This window comes from Anoplopoma fimbria, chromosome 14 (assembly GCF_027596085.1).
Source record: "Anoplopoma fimbria isolate UVic2021 breed Golden Eagle Sablefish chromosome 14, Afim_UVic_2022, whole genome shotgun sequence".
NCBI lineage: Eukaryota > Metazoa > Chordata > Actinopteri > Perciformes > Anoplopomatidae > Anoplopoma > Anoplopoma fimbria.
In genome coordinates this window covers 20,739,334-20,754,027 of record NC_072462.1, presented here as the reverse complement: position 1 = coordinate 20,754,027, position 14,694 = coordinate 20,739,334, and the positions used below count along the sequence as shown (strand labels likewise).

General features: G+C 38.8%; 1 protein-coding gene across 2 annotated transcripts in view; it reads left to right on the top strand.

Annotated features, from left to right (window-relative positions):
• The first annotated feature begins 924 nt into the window (after window positions 1–924).
• Window positions 925–14,694, top strand: part of LOC129102541 (ras-related protein Rab-27B-like) — a 46,753-nt gene continuing 32,983 nt past the window's right edge. Inside the window, exon 1 of one of the 2 annotated variants that reach the window (XM_054612733.1) lies at window positions 925–1,193. The gene's annotated coding sequence lies outside the window, so the exon portion shown is untranslated. The other variant, XM_054612734.1, reaches the window with a different exon arrangement.

Sequence of the window (14,694 nt, the reverse complement as noted above, 5' to 3'; positions counted from 1 at the left end):
GTTAAAGTGCACACAAGAGACATAGTAAAGAAAGACAAGATAAAAATAAAAATGAAAATAAAAAAATAAAAATAAAATAAAAAGACAAGTATTATAAATAAGCAATAAAAACAGTAGAAAAACACAATAACTGAAATATAATATTTACAGACAGAAAAAAAAACTATATTAACTATTATTGCACATACTGTTTGAATCATACAGGGATATTAATCACCATGCTATGTTCCATATCATATCCCAAACATTGGATAAGACATAAGTAATTAGTTAACCATACTGCCATTTATACTCTGTTTAGCAGCCACCAAAATAACATTATATTTTAAACATTTAGATAAGATAAGATAAGATAAGATAATCCTTTATTAGTCCCGCAGCGGGGAAATTTGCAGGCTTACAGCAGCATAGAGTTAAAGTGCACACAAGAGACATAGTAAAGAAAGACAAGATAAAAATAAAAATGAAAATAAAAAAATAAAAATAAAATAAAAAAACATATCATATCCCAAACATTGGATAAGACATAAGTAATTAGTTAACCATACTGCCATTTATACTCTGTTTAGCAGCCACCAAAATAACATTATAAGTCCCGCAGAGGGGAAATTTGCAGGCTTACAGCAGCATAGAGTTAAAGTGCAAACAAGAGACATAGTAAAAGAAAGACAAGATAAAAATAAAAATGAAAATAAAAAAATAAAAATAAAATAAAAAAACAAGTAGTAAAGTAAATACAGAATGAACTGTCCCTAAATTTTTTATTTATAGCATAACGATTGTTCCAAATCTAAAATTTATGGCAGGACATTTTGTACTCAGAATAAAAAAAAAAAAAAAATGACAGCATGTTTCAATGACAGCATAAAATCACCAGCAGCATTTTGCAAAACCCGAGTTTCCGAGTGGTCCCTGAATGCGGCAGGAGCGTCGAGCAGAGGGACATCCGTCAGACTCCGTCCTTCGCTCTCAGAGGTGCGTTCAAGAGCTCCACAGGCTGCACCACCACCAGAGCACTCCGCCGGGACCCGTCACACCGAGCTCCGGGCAGGTTGGGCCGGATTTCTCCTCTCCACCAGGACTGTGGGAGACATGCGACGTCTCGGAGGAGGAGGAGGAGACGAACTGGCCATCCAGCAGAAGCAGAAGACACCTGCGAGGAGGATCTGAGTTTCAATAACGTCAAAAGAAAGGCAAGTGGCAGAGAAAAGGGTAGGAAGGAAATGTGTGCAGGGACGTTTTTCAGATTGCTTGCTTGTTTGGTTGTTGTTTACCGGCTCCAGCATCGGGAGGAGAAGGCAGGCTGTGGGATGAGTCATAGCCTCGGTGCAGGGCTGCTGGAGGATCAGATGGAGAGCAAAGTGTCTGCAGCCACTGAAGCCACACACACACACACACACACACACACACACACACACACACACACACACACACACACACACACACACACACACACACACACACAGTGCTTATCAGCCAATGCACATGCAAAGCACTGCACCTCTGCAAATGACTGTGTGTGTGTGTGTGTGTGTGTGTGTGTGTGTGTGTGTGTGTGTGGGTGTGGGTGATTCACCTGGCAAGACTTTCAAAAGGGTTTTTAAGAAATGAAAGCGTTTACTTTTGGGCTTTAGTCCCAGTGTAGGAACATCTTAATGCTACTCTCCAGCATACAGGGATATGCATGCGGCAATCAAGTTTCAGAAATATATTTGAATGAGAATTTTAAGATTTTTGGTCTCCATCACAGAAATGCATCCTGGGAGTCATTGTTTACCTTTCACACATATTTTACGTTACCTTTTGAACCAAAAGGAAGATGTTTTCTGACATAGTTGTTCATAATACTAATAATTCAACCATAGTTTTTTCACCTGGCAAGACTTTCAAAAGGGTTTTTAAGAAATGAAAGCGTTTACTTTTGGGCTTTAGTCCCAGTGTAGGAACATCTTAATGCTGCTCTCCAGCATACAGGGATGTTTCACACAATAGTGTGCTTCCAACTTTGTGGCAATACAAGTGTGTATGTGAAGCTTTCCTGTTTCAACAAGACTGTGTCCCCTGTTCACACAAAAAAAACAGGCCCGTAAAGAAGTGCTCTTCCCAGTTTGGTGTGGAAGACTTGACTGTCCTGCACATTACATTACATTACATTACATTACATTACAGTCATTTAGCAGACGCTTTTATCCAAAGCGACTTACAGGAAGTGTATTCAACATAGGTATTCAAGAGAACTACTAGTCACCAGAAGTCATAAGTGCATCTCCTTTCTTAAACAAGCATCTTAAAGCATAAACCAGAGCAAAAGTATAGTGCAGAGGCAGATTACTACAAAAACAATAATTGCAACAGACTAATCCGAATATAGTAAGTGCTACAAACTACTACGAATAGGATAAGTGCAGTAAACGAATACGAATACAATAAGTGCAGCGAACTGATACGAATACAGTAAGTGCAACAACTAATACGAGTGCAATAAGTGCTACGAGGAAGGCTCAGGGTAGTACTGCACAGAGCTCTGACCTCAGAAGACTCCTTCATCACCTTTTTTGAGGTGAACTGGAGCACTGACAGTGAGCCATGGCCTTATCAGCCAACGGTTGTGTCAGAATGGGAACAAATCCCTGCAGCCAGCTTCCAAAATCAGTTGTAGCGGCAGATAAAAGCCCACCTTTCTGTAACATGTTCAACTATCACATATGGGTGTCATGCTTAAAATCCCTTAAAACCCATCATGTTCCTGATATGATTGACGGGTTCCTGCTGGCATGAAGGCCTACTTGCATGCGGCAATCAAGTTTCAGAAATATATTTGAATGAGAATTTTAAGATTTTTGGTCTCCATCACAGAAATGCATCCTGGGAGTCATTGTTTACCTTTCACGCATATTTTACGTTACCTTTTGAACCAAAAGGAAGATGTTTTCTGACATAGTTGTTCATAATACTAATAATTCAACCATAGTTTTATGTGTGATGGTTAAATAGGCGTGTACTAGGAGCTACTATCTGTATCTTCATCTGTAATTGTTTATGTCACAGAAATACCTGTATTGGGATTACAGCAAAATATATTATTCTGCATTAAGTAGTTAACCATACTGCCATTTATACTCTGTTTAGCAGCCACCAAAATAACATTATATTTTAAACATTTACCTGAAGTAAATACAGAATGAACTGTCCCTAAAGAGATTTCAAATGCAAGCTCAGTAAGAGTTAACGATCTGTGGAGAACTCCGTAAACTGAATTTACAAGTCTTAATTGCATGGTTTTCATCACAAAATGAAGGGTAGATATAGCATGGATTACAGTACAGTTGGTCTGCAGTGTCTATGCTATCGCTACAATGGTTTATGGGGCACTATCTGGTGATGAATCTCAGTGAACGAATACACATCAATTTATTTATGAAAACTCCTGCCGCTTTGGCTACCAGCAGCATTGTGAGAGACACAAATAGTTTTTTGTCTTTATCTGTGCATGCCAAAATAATGTATTTGTATTTGGTACACGTCAGTCTGATTTTCAGTGTCTGTTACAAATTAAATACCACAACTTGTCTGCATGCGTTGCTTGCTTTAAACTCACTGTAAACTGCTCATCCAGGTGACTCTCTGAATGATTGATTATAATTCAGATACACAGTGTGTGACAGTAATGGGTATCACTCTCCGTCCCATAGGCAGACTCACGGTATTTGTTGACTCATAAATCAGTTTGTAAACAAAGATGCAAGGAGCAGAGGTAATTAGTGGAAGCAGCCTTTATTGGTTTGGTAATGCACCCTGCGTCCCTTGAGCTGCTGGCAGCTTTATTGTTTCACGTCTCCGGTATCAATCCAAGTTGATTCCTCGCTGATGAACTCATAATGAAGAATACAGATTACATTTGGCTCGTGGGGTTGTCATCCCTGCTGGTATTATAATTCAAACTGAAGGCCTCAGTTTCCTCAAAATGTCTATTAATTTGATGAAATTTCATAAAAAGTTTCAACAAGTGTTTCTCAGTTTTTACTACTCTCATACCCATGTCACCCTACAGACCCGTGGTACACTGGTCCCCAATCGTTTTGTCTTGTTTAAAGCCAAGCAATGTGTACTAGTGACTCTTCAGGTTCCACATGTCTGTGAAGTCTTGAGCAATTGAACTAAATCGTTCTTCCTCCTTGCACTAATATAGTTTTTAGAGTAAAAGTCTGTCAATACATTGTTAAAGAACCTGATGTTGAGAGGAGCCTACGGGCAGACTCTGCAGGGAGATACTCTAGTGTATGACACTTGCCATCATATCATAAATTGAAACTACTGGCTCTCCTAATTTGAGAGCCTGCAGCTCACAACTGTGTGTAAAAATCATGTATGAATGAATAACCAGGAGACTTATGTTTAATAGAAACACCACATCTGGATAAGCCTAATATGTGCGTAGGTACGTCCTCAACTCCGGTCATAGTCAGCAAATTAAGCAAAAAAAAGGTGTAAACATCAAACTTCTACAAAACTACTATCAAAGTAATTGATGTCAATGGGATCATGATTGGAATCAATCCAGGCTTTTTATTTTTTTATTTTTAAGTATTTGCTATAAATTCAGCTGGATCCTGTCAAGCCACAAAATATAAAGAAATTCAGTTTCAGTCAGTAAGTCAACTGAGAACAGTGGCAAATGTTGGTGTGTGTGAAGGCAGCGAACGGCCCTTTTGTCTCTTATTTCACTTCTAAAGTGCTGTGTTGAAAACCTGAGCTTATGCTGAGGTTGAAGAGCAGTCTGTAACACTCCCATCCAGACCATCCGGCAAAAGATCCACACTGACGTTCTCACTCAAAAGTAATTCATTCGAAACTATTCAAAATATTATAGAAAACCTGCACTTTGTGTTTTCCTATTGCAGTGCTAATTGTAACACAGACCTAAACTGTGTATTGTTAGTTGTATGTACAATTTAAATGAATATCGGATCACAAACCCTGGTTAGGACAGCCATAAGTGGAAGAATACCTGACACAGTCCATCATAAACCTGTATACTGTTTGAATCATACAGGGATATTAATCACCATGCTATGTTCCATATCATATCCCAAACATTGGATAAGACATAAGTAAAATTCAAAGTAAATATAATAACATCATTGTTGAAATAATAATTAAATCATAATGTAAAGATCAGTCTTCTTAGGGGCCCAAGTTGATATCTTGCCTAGCGCATTTCAAATTTCCAGAAACTTCTATTTGTAAAATGATGACTGTTTTTAAAAGAAGTGGTGGCAGCCCCTGGTTCTGAAATGAAAGCCGATGCAGAAGTGCCTTAAACCTGCATTGTTTCTAATAGTCAGCATTGGGAGACTCCTCTGGTTGCAAAAACAAGTCTGAGTGTAAATAACTTGACTCTACTTCTCACTTTATTTATTACCTCAGCAAATATTGTAAACATGAGTTTATGGTCTCAATCGCTAGTTTCAATTCTTCTTCAATACAGCATGATGTTCACTTGGTAAATTATGGTACCATTCAGAGTAAAATAGACCATAAAGCAGGGTATTCTTTAGGGCCTGGTTCAAGGTTCAAGGATCATTCATTAGCATTCTGCAGTACAGGGTTCCACAACAAAATGTAGATGTAGCCTAGTAAACGGTGTTGGTTTCAGCCAAAATGGCCATGCTCAAGGCTTCAAAACGGTAGTCCACAAACCAAAGTGTGACATCAGTTTTACAGTCTTAAGTGTTAAACAAGAAGAACATAACAAAAAGCAGAGTTTTGACAAAGTTTGAAAAAATCAACAGAATTCTAAGCCACAGAACTGTGGGTTTGTTTTCCTTTTTTTTTTCGGGAACAACCCCTCAGGTTGGGAAACACTCCTCGTCTTACATCCCTCCCTTCTCTGTCTGCCGCCTCATCTTCCTGCAGCGGGCCACTGAATGATAGCACTCTGACTGAGATAACAATAATCTGCAGTCACGGCCAAATCTATTTGCACATGTTCAGGCCCGTAGACCTTTTGTGCCAGTGTCATTTAGCTTTCAGGAGGTACATCAGCAGTTTCCATGGTAATGTTAGGAAATCCAGTTGTACTTTTAAGGTTTATCCAGAGAGAATTAAAGCCTGTGAGAATCCGGGTGGGGTGTGTTGCTGCAATGATTCTCTGTGACCTTTTAACTCTGGGACGGCTCTCCCTAACCGGTATAACCTTTTCTTCTCGCTCCCTGTCTTTCTCTGTCTCCGTCACTGCCTCTCTCTCCTCCTCCTCCTCCTGCCACCCACCTGCAGTGTATTGACCAGAAACAGCAGGATTCAGCCTTCCTAAGATGATTAATGCATAGATAAGATTTGCCACCTGACAGCAAGGGCCTGACTGCAGCAACACTTCTCTCCAAGTCAAGCATGGTGTGTGTGCTTTCCTGATTGGCTGTCAGCAGAATTTAGTTTTTATAGATAGAAACGTTTCTTGGCAGCAATAATCTGTTTAAAGCTAAGCAGCCGGTTGGAGCCAAAGAACCAGACTGTAACAAGTCCACTGGAGGCGGTACTTCTCAAAAGCAAGAATTTATGTCTGGCATTTTCAACTTGCACTAAAGCGGCTGTAATCAATGTTTTTTAATAATCGATCACATGACTTTGTATGTGAAAGGAACCGCTCTTTGTGATGAATCCACGGAGAAATCTGCCGTGCTGCATTTCCCCTCAGCTCTGAAGAGATTTATAGGCTCTTTTGACTCATTGTTTTGGCTTTGCGGCTGTAACATTTCTGTTTTGGTTAATTTTCAACGCTCTCATCAGCGTTTTAAGAGAAAAAGCTATGATAAACCCACTCTACACCCTTCCTGCGCAGCCCAGATCAGCAGACAGACACAGTCAGAGACTCACTGGTAAACGTAGTGGAGCATTAAAGAGCTTAAAATCCACATTTTTGTCTCAGTAGTTGGTGGAGACCAAAAACAGAGCTAAAAGAGAATGTTGCCGAATGTTGGACTTAGATTCAGCAGTTGAACACGAACTGGAGACTGATGTTGCTCTGTATCTGCTGAGTGTGCAAATAAACAATGTTTTTTTCCAACAAGTTCGCATTTATAGCTTGTATCTGCTACCCCCAAGCACATTTACAATCGAGCTGAAACAATAAGTAAATTATTTGATTGGTCGATCTGCGATTTTGACAATTGATTAATTGTTTAACGGTTCTCTATTTGATATTCAGAGCAATTAACGTAGCAGCCAACAACTATTTGCTTTGCAAGGAAACGGTAGAGAAATGTCTACCTGAGCAGAGAATGAAGTTGCTCTTGCTGTGTGTTGTAATCAAAGCATCCCTGTGCTTTCTTGACATAGCCATGGATGCTGCATATGCTTTCATTGCAACTGAGTGCATGTGAGCGCATGTGATCCCCACTGGTTAGCTCACAACCGCTGCTCTGCACTGCTGCCTTAAGGCGGTTACAGCTGACAATACATGCCGACCGATGGCGACAGCGAGGAAGAATGGCATCCACCCATCCGGTTCCCCCTCAGCAATGGGGCCAAATGTTTGCACGTTGCATGTTAATCCTATTGGCACTGTTTGCCGCGAGCCGCCAGCTCAGCCGTCTCCATATTGAAAGTCGTTGAGAGGCAATAGAAATACTCTGAAATGATTTGTTGGAAATAACAATCAACTTGAAGTTGTCAGTTTGAGCTATTGGAATTTGTGTGAAACTTCTTTTTGACATTTTGTAGACCACATGATTAACTGGTTAATTGTGAAGTTTATCAATGGAATAACCGATAACAAAAATGATGTTTAGTTGTATCTTTATAAATATTACTACCTTTTGGTAAGAGTATTGATTACTGCATTGAGGGCTTCTCCTGAAAGATCATTTAACACAAAAAAAGTCCCTGGCTGCTGTGATCATATAAACATGAGTTGGACATACTGTGTCTTCTGACAGTGGCTGCACATCTGCACTTTGCATGATGTAATCTGTTGTATTGTGGTCAGATGATCACACATTATGGCCAGATGGCAAGTCCATCTACAGGCAGTGAAATACGTAATATTTATATATGTCACCATCAGTCATCCATCATATCTCTAGTGACCGACAGAATTCAAAGTGCTTTTTTACAATCATTTCACAAGATTGTGATTGGTCAAAGTCCAGTGCACTGTGCAGTTTTGATACTGTGAAGGTAACGTGATGCATGATTAATACACAAATTGAAATTATATCGATAATGAGAATGAGTTGCATCCGTAATTGTAAATGCTCCCACCATGTGTGTTGTTTTAAGCTCCCTGTAGTGGTTGCAGTTGTCCTCTAGTGTGAGGATTGAGATGGTGTGACACATTCAGGTTAACGATTTGATCTCAAGTGCCTCGCTCAGTTCAGCCAGTCAGTTTGGATAATTCACAGCCGGATAAGTTAGAGAGTGGGTGAGGGAGAGAGAGGATTGATAAGACAACCATACAAACGAAGAAAAAAAAAAACCACACTCAGGAGGATCAACACATGGTGTGAAACTGTGGAGCAAACCTTATCCAAAATGTACAAATGTAGCAGAAGAAGAGCCAGTAACAAAACTTATGTATTACCTTTTTAGGTTAGATAGAAGATCGTAGGGGATGGATGGGTCAAGAAAGAGTCTGACTTTGACACAGGAGACTGATGTTCACATCCTGTCTACTGCCAACTTTGGTTTGAGCACTATTTTTCTCTAACCTTAACCAGAGGTTTGGATAGGTTTAGATGCGGCTGATCACAAAACGCCTTGCCCTACCGATAGGATCTGAAAAATACGTATGATTTTTTTTAATGACCGACAGCTGACCCATGTTAAACGATCATTAAGCGTTAACCGTCAAGATTAATGCCTTGCATGCAGGGGTGCTGTGGTTGAAGTTCCTAACAAGCTGCCCAGCTGCACAATACCAGATGCACCAACAGGTTAAATCCATCATTTAGCAGCCAGCTGCAGTGTAATCGCAACACCCTCAGCTGAGTCCCGAGTGTAAGCATTCACTGTTGTGTTCATTGTCGTGACACATGCAGCCACTTCTCTCAAGAAGTCTCCACTGCGTCAATTTCTTAAGCTGCAATTATCAGCTGTGTGAGCGTAGCAGTGCACTGTGCGAAGAGTTTATATGTCTGTGAATAAATGCTACAACTCCTCAAGACCCAAGCCAAGCTCCCTTGTCTTGCTTGCAACCTGTTAATTAAAGTGAAGGGGGTTATCCCTGAAGTTGGCGACAACCAGCCAGGCTTTCTTAAGGTGGGCTGACCCATCTTACATGTTTTGACATTTTTGTACATCGAACTTATCGGCGGACATATTTGATATCTAATACCGATGCTTTGGCGAGAAGCTGAATTGGCGAGAAGCTGAATTGGCTTATATCGGCTCAGCCAATTTTTCAGTCTCTAGGTCTATTCCTGAGACTATTTGGTAAAAAAATACTTTCCTAAAGGTTTGCCACTCCACAGAGAGAGAGAGAGAGAGAGACGGAGGCTGTGACTGAGAAACGGAGCGTTTGAAAGAGTGAGAACAGACATGTGGGTATGATTGTGGGATCAATAATGCAGGCTGTTCTGCCGGACAGTAAATCAGCTCGGCAGTACATTCTCTCGCCTCAGCTGCCACTTTTATGTTCACTCGTAAATACCAGGATTACAACTTGTTATGATGGGGAACTCCTCGCAGTGTAGTGCTGTTTTAATGATGGAGGCTGCTGTTGATTTATATACAGCACAGGCACACTGTTCTCTGAGGCCTTGGTAAGATGGATAGACGCTGTTTCACCATCCTTCTGCCTCGGTCTACAAATCAGGCGTCAGTAACTGGATAACATGAAACGTCTCTTTCTAAAACCGTCTCTCTCTTTTTGAGCAAATTCAGGATTTGTTTTTAAATTAAAATGAACACTTGCCTCAATGAATTGTTATCTTTTGGCTGTTTTTTGGGGCATTAACCAAAATAAATATTGTTTTAAAAATACTTCTAAGATGCTTTTATTCTCTATCATTCCAGTTCCAAGCCAAATTTCTCACAACTTTAATTAAATATCTAAACTTTCACTCATCACATTTTTCACCAAGCATTTCACCAGCTTTTGATTAGGTCAAGGGTCAGACGAACTAACCAACCTTCAGTGTTAGTCTGGGTATCATTTACTGAATTTCTGCTTATAATGAAGCAGAAATGGTGCTTACTTGGATCCACATTATTTGGCTTTTCTTCCTGGGGTAAAATTTTGATGAGTAAAATTCAATCCAGGTGGACTAGGGTTGGGTGTTTAGGCAAATATTAAATTATTTCAATTGACTGGACACCAAGCCGTTTTAGAAAGTGTTACCAATTTTGATATTCGAGAGTAAAAAAATCAAAATATATGTTCTGTTTAATGCCACAATAAGTTCTGGGTGGGACATTTTACAGTTAAAAAAAATAAAGAAAATTAATTGATAGTCAACTTTTTTTCATGGTTCAAGCTGAAATGGCCAACATTTGATGGTTCCAGCTTTTCTAGTGTGAACATATTCTGCTTTTCCTTTTGTTTACATTGTAGTTAATCTTTGGGTTTAATACTTGGTCGGAAAAAACTAAGATATTAGATTACTTCACAATGGGCACGTTGTAATTTTGATGGCCATTTTTTTTTTACAATTCTCTTATGTTTTATAGACTAGGGCTGCAGCTATCAAATGTTTTAGTAATCAAGTAGTCTACTGACTATTCCAGTGATTAATCAAGTCATCGGATAATAAATACAAATTATACAACTGAACAAGCTGAACAAGCTGAACAACTGATAAATTTCCTTTTTTAGGAAAAACATTTTTTTTCTTGCACACGGTTTAAAGAAAATGTTTTCTGAACTAAAATAGGGATTAAATATATTTTTAGAAATTGAAGTACTCGAGTTTCTCAAGGAATTGTTTCAGCATAATTATCAACCAAACGATTAATTGATAAAATAATTGTCAATCAACAATGAAAACAATCATTAGTTGCAGCCCTCAAAAAAACACAAGTAGTTCCAACCTTTAGCATGATGAGTGGTGTAAAAGGTGAGTTAATGCCGTCCAGTCCCACTAGAATGGTGTTTGAAGCAGTACTTCTGTTTCTATGTAACAGGTTGTGTTTTGCAGATATTGATCAGTAATCCTTAAAACTAAGAAGGTTATTAGATTAGATGGAGATGATTGAAGCATCTGATCAACTTGGGGACCAGAGAGCTGAAATCATTTTTAGATGAACTGACCATGAATTAATAAACTGAAAAGTAATGAGATCTATATGTCACTGCCAAGAAAACACCATGGGACTAAACACAATCTGTACTTGTTTGTCTCTTTCTCTCATGTGTCTTCTCTATTCGCCTATTTGGTCTTTATTGCTGCCTGTTCCATCTTTCACATGAAGGCTTGCTCTTCTCATATTGGCAAGATGAAAATGCCTCAGTCTCTTGTCTTTCTGTAACCTGCTTTGAATTAAAACATTTTTCGAAAACCTTTGCATCCAACAGGCCCTTAATACAGAGTTGTGGGCTCCTGCAGGCAGAGCCTCAGTACAGCATTTGTAATGTCCTCTGTTTCTGGGGAAACCTTGACATTTATATTTATATATATATATATATATATATATATATATATATATATATATATATATATATATATATATATATATATATATATAATATAAATATAAATGTCAAGGTCATTTTTTTTCTTTTCTTTTCTTTTTTTTCTTCAATTTCTATTTCTTCATCGCTCTCTCCACTTTGACAGGCAGGAGTCAGGCAAGGGCAGAGTGGTCCCCTATTACACTGCTACCTTGACATTTTGTGATTTGGTACCATCCTTGTTTTTCATTTATGTCCCTTGCCACGCTGTGGGAGGAAAATATTTCAGTTTTAGCAGTTCAAAAGGACATTTTTTCAAGAATGTCCTTTTTTTCTTTTACCACACAGTTTAATGAGCCTGGTGGAAGAAAAATGGGCAATGGAAAATGTCACTTTATCCAAGAATTGACTTTGAGTTTTAGCTAGACCTCCTCCTTAGTCGAAAATTCAAACTTGTATAGAAGAAATGAAATGAAATGCAAGTGCATATGAAAGTAATGTGTCATTTTAGTTTATGTTTTAATAATATTTCTTTATTTTCTGATGTGTAGCTTGACTTGAACACAGAAGATACAGCTTAACACCAAAATACATTATCACTGCAAGGGTTTGGATGTCCATCTCCACTAAGCAAGGCACTAAAACCCCCAGAGTTATAAGGTCAGTTTTCTTACGCCACGCATTGACAGTGCCAGTTTGGGAAGTTCTCATCTCTAGAGCAAGGCACGAACATTGTCAGGGTTGGAAGAATATTAGCTTCCAAAATCAAGTTGTTAACACTGCCAAGGTGTGAAAGTCTAGATCCCTGAAGGAAGACACAAACATGCCAAGGTCGGAATTTTGCAAATCCCTTCGGGGTTGAAGTTTTCAACCCCAAAGGTTTTCCTGCCAAGTGTGAACCACCAAACCTCCTCTTACAAGCACCAAAGCTCAAAAGATTAGTTGGCCGATAAACTGGTGGATTGACAGAAAATGAATCAGCAACAATTTGAATAAATTATTTATGTTATGGTTCAAGTAAAAGTATCAAACACTAAATTTGGGTATTTGCTTTTCGTTTTCTTCTTTTCTTTAGGTCTTGCAGTTGTTGTTCAGCCGATAAAAAATAAAGCTGCTTTGTGCCTTGGGAATCTTTTGACAGGCTTGTTATAAGTCATCTGATAGATTACTGCGTACAGCATGCACTGAAACTGAGCATGTTTTATTGGTACTTAAATGTTTTTAGGGCGTGTTCATGTGTCTGGTAATCCGACTTTGTCTGTGCTCTAAAAGGAAACAGCAGATTAGAAACTAATTGCATCTTATTAATAATAAATGTAACCAGCAGCAGTGGATGAACTGTATTCACAAAAATGCCACGCTGGGGAGTGTGCATGCAGGTTGTGTGTATGTATGCGTGTGTGTGAGAGTATGTGAGAGAGAGAAAGCATGTTTTGTTTTCCTCTCAAATGTTGCATCTTTTCCATATGTGTGTATGTGATCCATGTTGTGTGTATGTGACTGAGACAATGATATATTGGCCAATAGTTTTTAGAATGTAATAAAACTTGGACCATAATTCATTGCTTCAACAGTTGTCAAAGGTGACTATCATAGTGGATATACTATAAATTGAATCCTGGATGAGATAATACTTCAAGCGTATGAGAAGAATGTCTAAACCTGCCTCATAAATCCAACAGCTTCCGAGCAATTATTAGTTAAACGTCTCAGTAAATTAATCTGAAATTTTTCTTTGAATTCAACCGTGAAATTTACTGAAAAAAACCAAACTTTTATATGTGGTCTGATCCTTCTTCTCCTTTTAAAGTTCTAAGGGCTGAGAGGGTTTTATATTGCTCGTGTTGATTCCCGGTCTCCCCTCTCTTGCTGTGAGGAGTTTGGTTGATGTACGTCAGAAGTCTCTGCACGGCTCATCGTAGGAATGGCTTCAAGGGGAAAACCGTGCTAGTTTAAAAACAAGCAAACCCAAGGAGAGTTGAGTGATAGAAGGGTAGAAAGAGAGAAGCAGCAGGAGAGAAGAGGCATGCATGAATGAGATTAAAAAAGACGTAGAGAATGACAGAATGGAGGCAGAAAGAAAAGAATGAGAGTAACATATTAAGTTATTTGAGGTAGAGAAAGCACAAACACTGCATGTTTAGACATCCTGTCAGATCTTACATACTAGTAAGTCACAAATTAGCGTGATGAGAATACCATCTTTTATCACAGTTTATACAATTTCATGTCAACATAGAAATTTTCAAAGCAGACATTTTTACTAATTTGAGAATATGTAATAGCTGCCTTTTTGACACTCATCGGCAATGTTTTTTACCGGAAGGTCAGGACTTTGACACTAAATACGAGGGTGCACGTCCTTCTTATGGTTAGGTGTAGGCTACTTGGTCAAGGTCAATGAAATATGGTGATTTTGGTTGAATATGGTAGACGTCGACATGTCTTGTCTCTTCAATATATATAAAAAAATCATATCTTTCCTAACATTGATCAAGTGCTTTGAGTTAGGGGTACATATTATAACCGAGACGCGTCGCTTTGCCTGAAATAACGTCTTTGCCAACGTCAGAGGAAGTTATAAAAATTTTGTGACACATAATGTTACGTTTTAGGGAAAAAAGAGCTGAGGAAAGGCTGAGAACTCGCCTCATCCCTAGAGTTATTAAATGGAACCATAAAAATGTTCCTGCGATACTGTAGGAAAACAAATGAAATATGTTGACAGCCAGTGCTATCTAGGCATGGTCAGTATTTTGCGTTGGCAGTGAACAGTTTACAATGCAAATTAGTAATAAGAAAATGTAAGAGACATGGTTTCTTTAACAGACCAATCAAGCCGTAGATGTTCTACATGTCATGTCTGAAAAGGTTTTACGTGATGTCACTGCTGGTGTTTTACAGACATATTTCCAATTGCATCATCCATCACAAGATGCAAACACCTGAGACCCAAAGTGTTGAGGGTTCACCTGACAATAAGGTCGAACTGAAATGTTTTTTGCCAGTTACGAGTATAAACCCAACACATCAAACACAGCAAGAGGAGGAGGGAGGGAGGTTTAATGCATGAGAAAAAGGGGGAGTGA